Source organism: Pleurodeles waltl, chromosome 4_1 (genome assembly GCF_031143425.1).
Source record: "Pleurodeles waltl isolate 20211129_DDA chromosome 4_1, aPleWal1.hap1.20221129, whole genome shotgun sequence".
Taxonomy (NCBI): Eukaryota; Metazoa; Chordata; class Amphibia; order Caudata; family Salamandridae; genus Pleurodeles; species Pleurodeles waltl.
This window is the reverse complement of record NC_090442.1, coordinates 738,920,586-738,933,334: the sequence shown is the minus strand read 5'-3', so window position 1 is coordinate 738,933,334 and position 12,749 is coordinate 738,920,586.

Sequence of the window (12,749 nt, the reverse complement as noted above, 5' to 3'; positions counted from 1 at the left end):
TCGTCGACTCTCTAGAATTAGGATCCTCAATCCTCGTAATATAAATCCTTCCTGAGTTATGCACAACTCATCTTTGACATTCTTGTACTTTTTATATTTATCATCATTACTGAGAGGTTGAACATGTTTGTTCCATGACTGATGTGTGATTATGTCTTAACTTTAGTAGGTCACCTTAATGACATATAGCAGTGACAATCTGGGCTAACGACACAGCAGTTGGTGTACTTGACTTGACAATGAAATTGATGTAGGCTTCAGCTGTTTTGGATGGAGTACCATGACCTTGAATAGGCACTTTTGAAAAGTAGTCAACAGGATTTTGATCCCTGTCTGGTCGATGCACAGTAGTGTAATCATATTTGTGCTATCATAGCCTCCATCGTTCAATTGAGGAGGTATCTAGGATTTTGGATTGCTGAAGATGGTCTGCAAAGCTTGACAATCAGTCAAAAGCGTAAAAGGCTTACCGTACAGGAATCAATGGAAATGTTCAAAAGCCCATACCACAGCCAAAATTTCCTTCTCAGGCTTTGAGTGAGCACATTCTGTTTGAGACAAAGTTCTACTAGCATAATCCACAATGTGTTGTCTTTCATTTGGGCATGCAGTATGCTGTGCAAGTATAGCGCTTAACCCAACTGGACTAGTTTCAACCACAATCCCAGTGTGTAGGTTTGAGATGCAATACGCCATTTCTGTAGCATTTTCAATGGCATGCTTAATGCTCTTGAAACTCTCTTCACATTATCTTGACCATTTAAAAGAAACACTTTTTGTCAGCTCTCCTAGTGGAGCACTGACAGTGGCAAAGTCTCTTATGTATCGTGAGCAGTAACTGGCCATTCCAAGAAAAGAATGTACCATTGAAACATTTTGTGGGCGTTCAGCATTAATCAAAGCTTGGATGTTTGCTGGATCAGGTGTCATGCCCCATCAGAAAAGATATGACCAAAATCTTCAGTTTTGTCTTATTGAACTCACACTTGTCTGCATTTAAAGCCAAGCCTGCATCATTGAGTAATTGATACACTTGCTTAAGGGCTCTATTGTAGTTCTTCTGTGTAGCTCTAAAGACCGGAATGTCATCCCTATAGTTAAATGCATTCACAACAGGTTGTATGATGCGTTGTATGACTTCTTAGAAATGTTCTGTGGCTGATGACATACCAAAACTACGGGCCTAATTGCGAGGGTGGTGGTCTGAAGACCAACAGCTTCACATTGCGGGCCATCTGCCGCAGCTGGGGCGGTCCGACCGCCACATTACGAGGTTGGCGGGCAGACCCGCCAACCTACCACCGTCCCCATCAGGATCAGTGATCCTGATGGGCTGACGGCGGTGCTGGTTGCAATCAGCCAGGGCAGCGCTGAACTCAGTGCTGTCCTGCTGGATACAACTGTGTTCTCTGCCAGCCTTTTCATGGAAGTCTGACCACCATGAAAAGGCTGGCAGAGAACAAGTGCAATGGGCCACAGGGGGGGGCCCTGCACTGTCCATAACCTCTGGGGAGAGGCAAGAACAACAGGGAAATAAACACAGAGCAGCTAAAAATAAATCACTGCTCTGAGAATGTGCTGATCTCTTGGGTGAACTCTAGTGAACTTTGCAGATGTACTACTGTGCAAGTGCCAGACAGCAATGTTTTCTCTGACCTGCAGGCACAAGCTACAGCAGTGACATCATCGGAGAGGGAGTGCTGACTTAAAAAACATATGGCATGGGCAGTTGAGGGGTCCCCATGCTCAGTACCCTCGAAATGCGCACTGTCTGCCATGCAGATAGTGCACAATTCGAGGGTGCTAGCGCCCCCTGCATGCAGCAGCATTGCCACCAGCTCTGTTATGAGCCGGCAACAATGCTGCTGCACCTTTCCCACTGGGCTGACTAGCAGAAACCTTGCTTTCTGCCATTCAGCCCAGTGAGAAAGTTGTAATGGGGCTGGCGGAGAAGGTCATCAGCACCGCGGCAACCTCCCTATCAGGAGTTTGCCGGACGGTTGTTTCCGTCCGCCAAACTCATAATCAGCCCCTAAGTCTCTTGTATCTAAACAAACCAGTATATGTAGTATAGGTTGTAATTTACCTGCAGCTTTCTTCTAGTTATAACTGATGATAACCTTTATTCAAATCAAGTTGAGAGAAGATCTAGGCACCATTCATCAGCGTCATCCTTTCAGCAATGGATGTTGCTCTTGTTCAATGGCTTTGTTCGCCTGTCGCATGTTGACGCATATGCGTACAGCTCCTTCATGGTGCATTTTAGGCACTAATACTATGGGAGAAACCCATGGCATTGAACAAGTGGAACTTTCAGTAATGTCACGCCTAAGTAATGATTCAAGTTCTTTTTCAATAGCTTCTTGTAAATGAAAAGCAACTCATCTATGTCTTCTATGTCATCTGTCTCTGAGCAACAGGATAGACCTCCTCATTAATATACAGTTTTACTTTCATAGTCTTTAATTTTCCTAAACCATGAAACAATGAAGGGGATTGACTTACTATTTTGTGATGAGCATTTATGTTATAATTCACTAATATCAGTTTAAGGCAGCAGCTGTGTTGAAACTGAGCAAGCAGGCACTTGCCACTTGTACCTTGAAGCACATGGATTGGTGCTTGTGTGTGTGTTTTCTTATGTTTCACTGCTGCGATAAATGAACCTTTACTCTTCGTGGGTGTCGATGCAGCCCAAGTGTACACTTTGGGCTTTGACAGCATAAGCTGCGATAATGAAGACAGTTCATCGTACTTTTCTTCAGGCATTATATTTATCGAAGCACCACTATTGGTGCAGCGGAGAATTGGCTGCTACCTTTGATGTCACAATGTTGAGCTATACGTGACCATAATGAAAGCATAAACAAATGAATTGTGAAGGGGTACACGTAAAGTCCATATTGAGGTGCATTCACTATAGTGTAGAAAAGAAATGTGTGTGGTATAACCATATTAATTGAAATGTAAACATTGATTATGAATTTATAGTAATCCTTAAATTAATAGAGAATTTGTCAATGTAAATATGTTCTACTTAGCATGGATAAAATTGTGCAATTTAAATTCTATATTAGTCTAGCCATGTGAGCAGGGGCTGGTGTTCATGGACAAAAGGGGCATTGCCCTGACTACCTCTGGGGAGAGGCAAGAACAGGGAAATAAACACAGAGCAGCTAAAAATAAATCACTGCTATGAGAGTGTGCTGATCTCTTGGGTGAACTCTAGTGAACTTTGCAGATGTCCTACTGTGCAAGTGCCAGACAGCGAGGTTTTCTCTGACCTGCAGGCACAAGCTACAGCAGTGACATCATCGGACAGGGAGTGTTGACTTAGAAAGCAAGTGATCTGGTTGCTTTTGGGGCGCATGAACAGTGGCCCTGGGAGGAGTTACAAAACTCCACCAACTTCAATGGCTGGAGGTGGGGCAGGCCAATGAGGACAAGGAGGGAGGGAGTGTCAGCAATTTGTTGGTCATCACAGAGGGGCAGGATATAGGAGGAGTGTAGGAACATGCTCTCCTGGCAGTAACACGTGTTTAGTACTGCATATGGTTTCATTTTATGGAGCTGAGCACGACAGAGTGATCTTTATCTCGACCTTAGAGGTTCAAGAGTGGGAAGTGACAAGCTGCGGATAACAAATGGGCTAAGAAGTAAGTGTGCAATTAAGCTTCTGCCTCCCCCCACCCACATTTGCAGCTACCATGGGGTGAGGTTCTTGATGGATCTCGTCTGTCTGCAGCTCAGCAGACAAAGGCTCATAATTAACTTGGGAGGGTGTGTGAGTGAAAGGAACGATGGATGGATGGATAAAATGGTGAATGGATAGATGCATGAATGAATCAGTAAAAGGATGGACATAAGAATGCAGGAGTGAAAGGCAAGGAGAGCGTATGAGTAAATGGGAGGGTGGATGGATGAATCGGTGGATGGATGGATAGAGTAAAAGGTTGGGTTGATGGATGATGGGAGATAGGATGGATTGATGGTAGAATGAGTGAAAGAATGGATGGATGAATGGAAAGGTAAATGGATGGATGAGTGGATGGATGGAGTGAAATTATGGAAGGATGAGCCAAAAAGTGTATGAGTGAAAGGATGTATGCAAAGATAAACGAGTAAAACAATGGATAGATGAGTGAAAGGCAGGGTAGATGGATATCTGAGTGAAAGTATGGATTGATGGATGAGTGAAAGGTTGAATTGATGAACGGATGAATAGATGGATGAGTGAGTTAAAGAGCAGATGGCAGAGTGAAAGGTTAAATGTAGGAATGGATGGATGGATGGGACGAAGGGTGGATGGATGGTTGTAAGGATGGATGGCTGAGTGAAAGGGTGGATTGGAGGATGAGACAAAGTGAGGATGGTGGATGGATGGAGTGGAAGGATAGATAGATGGAGTGAAGGGGTGAATAGATGAGCAAAATGATGGCTGGATGAATGGGGGATGGGTACGTGAAAGGAAGGATAATTGAGTGGATGGATTGGTTTGATGGATGGGTGTCCCAGGATCAGTGGCAGCTCTCCTTCATGGCCTCCACAGCTACACTACACCCTCCTTGTTTTGTGGTCCATTTATATTGTGTCAAGAGTGAATGGATATTCACTCTTGGTTTAATAAAAGTAAAAAGAAGGCCTGCATCGGGTCCAGCACCAAACTGAGTAAGCTAGTGGCATTGTTTGATTGCTGACACAGGTGCATGAAGGTGCCTGAGCCAGCCAAAGACGCTGTTCAGAGCTGGTGAAATCCCAGCACTGTGAGCATGTCTGTGTGACTATGTGTGTGAGTTCAATTGAGAGAGAGTCAGTGAAGGAGTGAGTTAGAGTGAGAATGAGTGTCAGTAAAGACAAGTATGTGTGAGAATGAATGTGAGCGAGTGAGGGATAATGACAGTGAGTGCAACTGAATGTTACTCTGTGTGAGACTGAATCATAGTAAGACTGAGTAATTCAGAGTGAGTGATAATGAGTAGGACTGAGTGAGACAGAGTGGGCCAGAGTAGAATGAGTGAGACTGCATGAATTAGTGAGACCAAGTGAGACTGAATGAGTCAGAATGAGACAGTAAACTTAGTGCAAGAAAGTGTAAGAGAACCCTTCAAGGAAAGGCTCTTTTGAAATTCGAGCTAAGGATTATGCCTCACTACTTTTAAAGTTTACCAGCTGCCACTGCATACGAGGCCTCCTAGGCCCCAGTCTCCATAATGTGGGAAACTGTTTTTAATTTCCTGTAAGGTGTCTTTTCTTTTCATGTGCTTTTCACATGAAATGTTAATTTGAAAATAATATGCTACTGTTTTATTCATCGAGAGGCTGAGAAATTAACCTTGAGGACAGTACACAGAAAGACTGAGAATGTAAAGACTGATACTGTTAATTATATTGCAGTCTTACAGGTGATCAAGGACAGGTACCTTCCCAGGATGGTCTTGAAAACATCTATTCATGTTGCAAAAGTCTGTTGTACATTGTGAGGAGATTGGACCACTTGATCTTCCCATCCTTGGAAGTTGCCAATAGACTCATTGTTTTAACTAGGACTTTCACTGATCGATTTTAAGGCAGAAGACTGAGTTCCCTGGAGAGGAGAGGTACATACCTCTTTTCCCTTGCCCCACATTTTCCCAATGCTTGCTGAGCACTTAGATTTTCTGTGACCCATGAGAAGACTCTTGAACAAGCTTCTGAAATGCTGACACCTTCCCTTTTTACCTACTTTTTGCCTACTTTAGTTGTTCGCATTTTGCCCTATATTTCTTTTTACTTGTGTTTTCTAGTTCAGCTCATGTCAACTAGTGACATGGTGTTTAGAGAGGATTCCTATTGTCCCAGCTAGTTTAATTAGGCGTACATGAGTTGCACTAATGTGTAACAGATTTGACCAATGTTTCTTTTCTGGACATTAGATTTTGCTGTTGCTGTTTTGTATTGCTGTAATAGAGTGCCTAGTTGGCTTGATGTTAATTTGTTTACATTTTTAGGCACTTTGGACATCCTATGGTAATCTTGTACCTTTACAGTGTATGTTTGAGAATGTTTTACATTAACCTGGGTATTCATTTGTAATAAAACCCTTTAACTTTATGTTTAATTTGGGTTTCATTGTGTAACCGAATTGGTTACTCTGTAAACGGATTTCTCTTGATTGTTATGTATTCAAATTCCTACCCCTTGCTAGGATGAAAAGATTTGGAGCATAAAGCATAAAGAAACGCTTGTTCAAGTTTGGTAGCAGAGAATGGTTAAAAAACACCGAACTATGGATTACAGACTCAGCACATTTACACGGGTATTAAACATCCATTTATTTTCAAATGTAATCTTTGGACAGTGTTTGTACCATTTTGTTAATTTGACATGTCGACTTTTTTTTGACTGATTTTTCTCCTCACAGGCAACCAGTCTGACAAATGCACGTTTTTCTGAAGTAAGCATTCAATCAATCAATCAATCGTGGATTTGTAAACCGTAGGGTCTCAAGGCGCTGGATGTAGGCGTGCTGCGCAGTCGATGAGCCAGGTCTTGAGGTCCTTCCTGAACTGCTTCAGTGATGCAGTCTGCCTGAGCTTGGGGGTAGTGTGTTCCCATTCTGGGCTGTTAGGTAGGAGAAGGATCTCCCTCCTGCTGTGCTTTTTCAGATCTTGGGGACGGCTGCAACGGTGAGGTGAGAGGAACAGAGACGTCTGTTGGGTACGTAGAAGGTGAGGCTGTGGTTAAGGTATGGCAGTGCCTTGAAGGTGTGGATGAGGAGTTTATAAGTGATGCACCTGTTGACTGGGAGCCAGGAGGTATCTGAGATGGGAAGAGATTTGGCTGTGTCGGGGATGTCTAGGATGCGTCTGGTTCCTGCATTCTGGACTCTTTGTAGTCTTAGTTGAAGTTTCTTGGTGATGCCGGCATAGAGTGTGTTGCCATAGTCCAGTTTGCTGGTGATGAGAGAGTGGGTGACTGTCTTCCTCGTGTCAGGGGGAATTCTTTTGAAGATCTTCCACAGGAGATGGAGGGTGTGGTAGCTTGAAGAAGAAACGGCGTTAACTTGGCGGGTCATCGATAGAGAGGAATCCAGGATGATGCCCAGGTTGTGCGCATGGTCTGTGGGGGTGACGGCGTTATCCAGAGCAGTGGGCCACCAGGAGTCGTTCCAGGCAGAAGGGGTGGAGCCAATCACGAGTATCTCTGTCTTGTCTGAGTTGCGCTTGAGGCAGCTGGTCTCCATCAAGGCGGTGACTGCTCTCCTGTTGTGGAAAATTCCTCTAGGCTTGAGCAGAGTCTTCAGACAGGGAGAGGATCAGTTGGGTGTTGTCGGCATAGCAGACTATGGGGGTCATTACAACCCTGGCGGACGGTGTTAAAGGTGCGGTAATACCGCAAACAGGCCGGCGGACAAAAAAAGGGAATTATGACTGTGGCGGAAACCGCCAACATAGACAGCCACTTTAACACTCCGACCGCCACAGCGGTACAGACAAGCAGTGCGGCGGTCACCGCCAACAGACAGGCGGAAGACAATGTACCGCCCACAGTATCACAACCCGCCAATCCGCCACCTTTTCCGGTGTGGATTCACCGTGGATAAAAACACGGCGGAAACAGCTTTTGCAATGGGAAAACGCTCACCTTCTACACATCCCACGAGGAAGGAGGCCACCATGGAGCCAGAATTACAAATCCTACCTGCCCTTGTCTTCCTGCTCATTTATGAACACCAGCAACGGCGGTGCTGAAGACAACGGTGAGTACTGCACCTACGACATAGGGGAGGGGGGAGGCAAAAGTCAGGGGGACACACACGCAAAACACCCACCCCCACCCTCGCACATTATAACACACACAGCTATGCATGGCAAAACTTCACAGTAACAACCCACAACCCCCCCGGAAGAATGCAAAGACCAAAGGAAATCAGTCGAAAAATTTTAATGTATCAAAATACAGTTACCAAATATATACAGATATATATATACACATTCAAAAGTATATACATTACGAGAAGCAGTGCAGGTATGCACATATCAATGTCCGTGCACCACTGGGCCAAAAATGCATGGGCGAGGCCCACACACAATACCTGTCCACAAACGGAGAGAACACTGCTGGGGCATCAGATAGAAATACAACAGGCACCTCAGGGGGAAGAGAAGGGGGGGCACCTCAGCCGGATTACAGCACCACGCCAGATCCACGACGTGGCTCCATGCCCATTGATGTATCCTGGGGAGTGCAAAGCCACAGTCTCTCAAGTCTCTACAGTGGTTGGTTTGCCAACTGTACCATCCTGGGGAGTGCAAAGCCACAGGCCCATATTTATACTTTTTGACGCTAAACTGCGCTAACGCAGTTTAGCGTCAAAAAATTTTGCGCCGTCTAACGCCATTCTGAAGTGCCATGCGGGCGCCGTATTTATGGAATGGCGTTAGACGGCGCAATCAGACCGGCGCTGCCTGGTGTGCGTGGAAAAAAACCACGTAGACCAGAAAGCGCCGGCGTTGGGAAAAAATGACGTTAGGGCGTCTTAAAATGGCGCAAGTCAGGTTGACGCTAAAAAATCGTCTTAACCCGATTTGCGCCATTTTTTCGACGCCCAGACGCCATTTCATGACTCCTGTCTTAGTAAAGACAGGAGTCATGCCCCCTTGCCCAATGGCCATGCCCAGGGGCAGGGGAGGGCACCTGTGGGCTCATTCTGAGCCCACAGGTCCCTTAACGCCTACCCTGACCCAGGCGTTAAATTCAGGCGCAAATGCGGGTTTTTTTGACCCGCCACCTCCCGGGTGTGATTTTTGCCCGGGAGTATAAATACGACGCATTTGCGTCGCCGTCATTTTTTTAGACGGGAACGCCTTCCTTGCATCTCATTAACGCAAGGAAGGCGTTCACGCTAAAAAATGACGCTCTTTCTTCATACTTTGGCGCTAGACGCGTCTAACGCCAAAGTATAAATATGGCGTTAGTTTTGCGCCGAATTTGCGTCGAAAAAAACGACGCAAATTCGGCGCAAACGGAGTATAAATACGGGCCACAGTCTCTCAAGTCTCTACAGTGGGTGGCTTGCCCACTGTTACATCCTGGGGAGTGCAAAGCCACAGTCTCTCAAGTCTCTACAGTGGGTGGTTTGCCCACTGTACCATCCTGGGGAGTGCAAAGCCACAGTCTCTCAAGTCTCTACAGTGGGTGGCTTGCCCACTGTACCATCCTGGGGATTGCAGAGCCACAGTCTCTCAAGTCTCTACAGTGGGTGGTTTGCCCACTGTACCATCCTGGGGAGTGTAAAGCCACAGTCTCTCAAGTCTCTACAGTGGGTGGCTTGCCCACTGTTACATCCTGGGGAGTGCAAAGCCACAGTCTCTCAAGTCTCTACAGTGGGTGGTTTGCCCACTGTACCATCCTGGGGAGTGCAAAGCCACAGTCTCTCAAGTGGATAACAGTCTCCAACGGTTCTGGAGGGGGAATGGTGCCCACACTGCATTTAGCTCCCCGTGACGGTTCCTGTACCGTCACAGTCCCAGCTGTACATGGGATAACGATGCTTGATGTGGCGGTGTTTCCTTGTTCAGCGGTGCTATGCCATGGCGGTCTCTGATCTGTTCAGCGGTTCTCTGCCCTGTTCAACGGTGCTGTGCCCTGTTCAGCGGTCTTCACCATGGCAGTGATTCCCTTGTTCAGCGGTGCTTTGCCATGGCGGTCTCTGATCTGTTCAGCGGTTCTCTGCCCTGTTCAGCGGTGCTGTGCCCTGTTCAGCGGTCTTCACCATGGTGGTGATTCCCTTGTTCAGCAGTGCTTTGCCATGGCGGTCTCTGATCTGTGCATTGGTGTGTGGCATGACGGTCCCTCATTTTCCAGCGAGGCTGTGGCAGCCGGGCCCCTCCTGGGCACTGACTCTGGCGGTGGTCTCCTGACCAGTGATGATACTCGTGCCCTCCTGGGCAATGACTCTGGCGGTGGTCTCCTGACCAGTGACGATACTCGTGCCCCCTGGGCAATGACTCTGGCGGTGGTCTCCTGACCAGTGACGATACTCGTGCCCTCCTGGGCACTGACTCTGGCGGTGGTCTCCCGACCAGTGACGATACTCGTGCCCTCCTGGGCAATGACTCTGGCGGTGGTCTCCCGACCAGTGACGATACTCGTGCCCTCCTGGGCAATGACTCTGGCGGTGGTCTCCTGACCAGTGACAACGGTGCTGGCGGTGGCGTCCCGGCCGCCGGGGAGGATGGCGCCCTTCTCCGCCGTGCTGCTCTCACCAGACTGTGCAGACTTACTCTGGCCTTTCACCACCTTTGGAGGAGTCACAGCTGACTCTGCAATCCCCCTGGGACCCTTGTGACCAGTTTTGCCACCAGGAGGCTTCACCCTGTCCCGTCGGCCACTTTCCAACTTTGGGTGCTTTACAGGGGGTGGACTGGCAGTGCTTTGGCTCCGTGTCACACTGCCTGCCCTGGTGGCCGGTGCACTCCACAAACCTGTAACACGCACCACTGGTACTGGAGTCTTTTTAGCTGAGGTGCTACTACAGGACTTATGGATTGGAGGGGTGGGGATGGGGGCAAAGAGGTCAACGTTGCTGAGGGAGAGTTTATGACGAACACTGGGATGGGTAGCTGGAGGGGGTCTGGGAGTGGAGGAAGAGGAGGTGGTTGTAGGAGGTGTCACTTTAGGTGTTTTGGGTGCAGGTGCAGGTACTGGAGGCTGTCGTGAGGTGGATGGATGTTGGGTATGTGGGTGCTCGCGTTTGTGTACTTTGGGAGGGGGCGTCACAGACACACTGGGAGAGGACACAGGGGACGTGTAAATGGGAGTGGGGGTGGTGAGTGCAGGTGAGCGGGATGTGGTGCTGGGTGTTCTGGTGCGGGTCCTAGTGCCTGTAGATGTGGTGCATGCAGGTGAGAGTGTAGATGACACTGGGAAGGAGGAGGGAGACGATGAGGAGGGGGACACAGTGGAGGCAGTGGATGTTGCTGTGTCTGTATGTGTGTGATGCTTGTGTGAGTGCCTGTGGGATGTGTGGTGCCTATGTTTGCTTGAGCTACTTTTGTGTGTTGAGGTGTGTGCATGCTTTCATGTTGGTGTGCTTGGGATAGGCTGGGGTACAGGGGATTGGGTTAGGTGGAGGAAGTTGGAGGGGGGAGGCTAGACACAGGGACAATGGCTGCCATCAGTGCTGAGGCCAGAGATTGCAGGGTTCGATGAAGGGCAGCCTGACCAGAATGAATGCCCTCCAGGAATGGATTACCGTGTTGCAACTCCCTTTCTACACCCTGGATGGCATTCACAATGTGAGTGACCTGAGGAGGTCAATGGACTCCTCACTGAGGGCAGCAGGGGTGACTGGGGCAGAACCTGAGGTGCCTGGGGCGAAGGTGATGCCCACCCTCCTGGGTGAGTGGGCACGGGGCGAATGCTGAGGGGCTGCTGGGAGGGCGGTGCTGGTAGGGGAGGTGGCGGCTGTACCTGTAGAAGTGTGGGGCACAGATGGTGCCGCCACCACAAGGGAGCTCCCATCGGCGTACGAGTTGGTGTCGCTGTTTGGTGAACCGGTGCCCGACGTGAAGCTCCCCTCACCCTCCGTCCCACTGGTGCATTCTGAGTCCGTCGTGTGGCCCTCCATGGCCATGTGGGATGCAGCTCCCTCGTGCTCCGGTGTCACTGTACCTCCGCCTAATGATGCTGATGCACAAAAGAATATGGAGAGCAGAAAAGGGGGGGGATGACAGAAGAAAGACAGGTTGAGTGCATGGCATACCGCTACCGTTGGCGGACAATACAGACACAGCAGCCCCCTGCACTACGCCGTGCTCCTGGCCTCTACAGATGCAATTCCTGGGATCTGGCCTACATGGCTATGGTGGACATCTGCACACATGGATGCCACAGGGGCGTGTATACCTGTACTTGGCACTCTTCTTGCTCCAGCAGCGAATGTCCTCCCATCTTTTCCGGCAGTGGGTGCCCCGTCTCTGGTGGACCCCCAGGGTCCATACACCCTTGGCGATGGCACGCCAAATGTCCTTCTTCTGGTGGGCGCTGACCTACATGACATGCACAGGGGAAGAAGAGAAGTCATTAGCAAGAGCACCGTCGAAGTGAGTGGCCCCCATCCCTGCCCTTGCCATGTGGCACATGCATTCACAGGCCTTCATGTTCACTGCACTCTGCCCCCTTCCCTCTTACAACCAGCACTCTCCATCCAGGCATAGCCCATACAACGTGCTCCCTGTGTACTTACCTGTTGGTCTGGAGGACCGTAGAGTAGCGTGTACTGGGGAGGACCCCGTCCACGAGCTTCTCCAACTCCTGAGCAGTGAAGGCAGGGGCCCTTTCCCCAGACGCAGCAGCCATTGTCTCTTCCAGACCGAGGTCACAGAAGCACTTGCTGTGTAGGTCCTCTCCTGTCGAAGATCAGGTATCAAGTGATTGAACAGATAGAAAATGGCAGTCATGTCTGCGGCGGTGACGTCCGCGGCGGTGCGTATCATCACCGCTGGTGCACTTCATCATTGGCTCCTGGGACCCATAGGGTCCAATGTTAATCAATGCAGCTTTGCGCCGCGGTCTTCGCCCTCCTACCGCGACGGTGTACAACGCCAGCGCAGTTACCTCACATCCCACTGTCCCAGTTTAGAGGTCAGGCAGCCGCCATTTCAGGGGCCCAAATGGCTTAATTTGCAACTGCGTCACACATACCTGGGCCTACAGTCGACACACACACAGGAAGATTTTTGTCTTTGGTGTCGTGTTCTGTGTAT